This window comes from Nelumbo lutea, chromosome 1, assembly GCF_056320005.1.
Source record: "Nelumbo lutea isolate HS-2025 chromosome 1, American lotus-T2T, whole genome shotgun sequence".
Classification (NCBI taxonomy): Eukaryota; Viridiplantae; Streptophyta; class Magnoliopsida; order Proteales; family Nelumbonaceae; genus Nelumbo; species Nelumbo lutea.
Genome location: NC_142684.1, coordinates 93,913,408 through 93,915,267, shown reverse-complemented (window position 1 = coordinate 93,915,267; position 1,860 = coordinate 93,913,408). Strand labels below are relative to the sequence as shown.

The following is a 1,860-nucleotide window of genomic DNA, read 5'->3' as shown; positions in this document are numbered from 1 at the left end:
GGTATAGTAAGGTTGGATTGCAGCTGGGTTTTGGGTTTTGGGCTGGATTTAGATTGTCCCAATTTCTTCACTTTTTTTTAACTAGCTTAAGAGTCATACTTCTCTCATAACAAAAACATCACAGCCTTTAAAATTATTATTATTTTTTTTTTTTATGGTTTTAAGTATTGATAGACTTGTTGGATTGCTTGAGACCTTCAACCCAACCCGAAAATCCTTTCAGAAAACCTTTCTTCTCCGATTCTTTGCTGCAGTACGTATAGTGACTTACGGAACTGTAAACCTGAAACAAATTGCAATAGATATATGGGAAGCTAAGATGAGGGTTTTTGACTGTTTTTTACTGACTATATATGTATATATATCGTAATCATTTTCATTGCTATGTAACAGCAACAAACAGTTGGTGAAACGGTTGAGCATCATTAATTATATCATGCATCCATGGCTACAATATTTAGAATTTGAGACGCAAGGAATACGAAATGGTTTTAAATGGGTTATAACCATAATAGCTTGGGTTGGCATGAGCACATCGGTCGATCCAATCTATTAAATATAACCCCACTTTGTCCCATTTGTGCGCCCACCACCACTATGTAGCCCTACAATACTAGAAGCTCCCCTCCATAAATATCCTCCATCAGGGCGCGTGTCTTCCACACTCCTCCTATCGTCTTCTCTCATCCTCTTCCCTAGCTTACTGCAATAGCAATAGTCTCTCTTCTTTGCTTCCTTACCTGAAATGGCGGATCATCAACAAGTTATCAATGTTGCTGATCAGACCAAGGTGTCAATCCCTGGTGCTGATGTTGAGCGGCTTGAGATGGAGGAGGACATCAACTACACCCAGAGGGGACAATGGCTCCGAGCGGCGGTTCTTGGAGCCAACGATGGGTTGGTGTCCACGGCCTCTTTGATGATGGGGATCGGATCGGTTAAAGATGATGCCAAAGCCATGATCCTTACTGGGTTTGCAGGGTTGGTTGCCGGAGCTTGTAGTATGGCAATTGGAGAGTTTGTCTCTGTTTATTCACAGGTGGATATAGAAGTGGCTCAGTTGAAGAGACAGAAGAGAATGAGTATAGATGGTGTAGAGAATGAAGAAGAAGAAGAAGAAAGAGAAAAGGTGGTGCAGTTACCGAGTCCAGTGCAAGCCGCTTTGGCATCGGCCCTAGCTTTCTCGGCAGGGGCTGTTCTGCCGCTGCTAGCAGCTGCATTCTTAAAGGAGTGGAAAGTAAGGCTGGGGGTGATTGTGGGTGTAGCAAGTTTGGCCTTGCTGGTGTTCGGAGTGGTGGGAGCAGTGCTGGGGAGGGCACCGGTAGGCAGATCCAGTGTGAGAGTGCTGATTGGGGGTTGGCTGGCTATGGCCATAACTTCTGGCTTGACAAAGCTGATTGGGTCCACTGGACTGTGAACGTTTCTGCTACTTCTTCTGTAGGTGTGATTTGTATTGGTCATCTTCCTCTTCTTTCTTTGCTTCTTTCTTCTTTCTTTGCTTCTTTCTTCTTTCTGTTGTGAGGGGAGGGGGTAGACGAATTTGTGTCGGATGGAATTATAAATCTATATATGGAACGAACATCTTTGTGATTGTCAATGATATATATATAAGTAAAATATGCAAGGACAATTGACAAGTATTTTGTTTTGTGGAATTTAATTATTGGAGGAAACTTCTCAAAACCATGGTGGAAGATAGAATCTAATTACTTCATCAATAATATAAAAGCTAAGTCATTTAAATAAATCATGATAAAAGAGGGTAAATAGTTAAAATCAAGGATCAAAGTATTGGTATCGGGTATTATATCGGATGACTCGGATATAGATATGGATACGACTATGCTTTGAAAATGTATG

General features: G+C 41.5%; 1 pseudogene across 1 annotated transcript; it reads left to right on the top strand.

Annotated features, from left to right (window-relative positions):
* The first annotated feature begins 514 nt into the window (after nt 1-514).
* On the top strand, nt 515-1,640 carry LOC148876195 (vacuolar iron transporter homolog 4 pseudogene; annotated as a pseudogene). Its single transcript, XR_016105289.1, has one exon. The product of XR_016105289.1 is annotated as a vacuolar iron transporter homolog 4 pseudogene (transcript).
* Nucleotides 1,641-1,860: the final 220 nt, after the last annotated feature.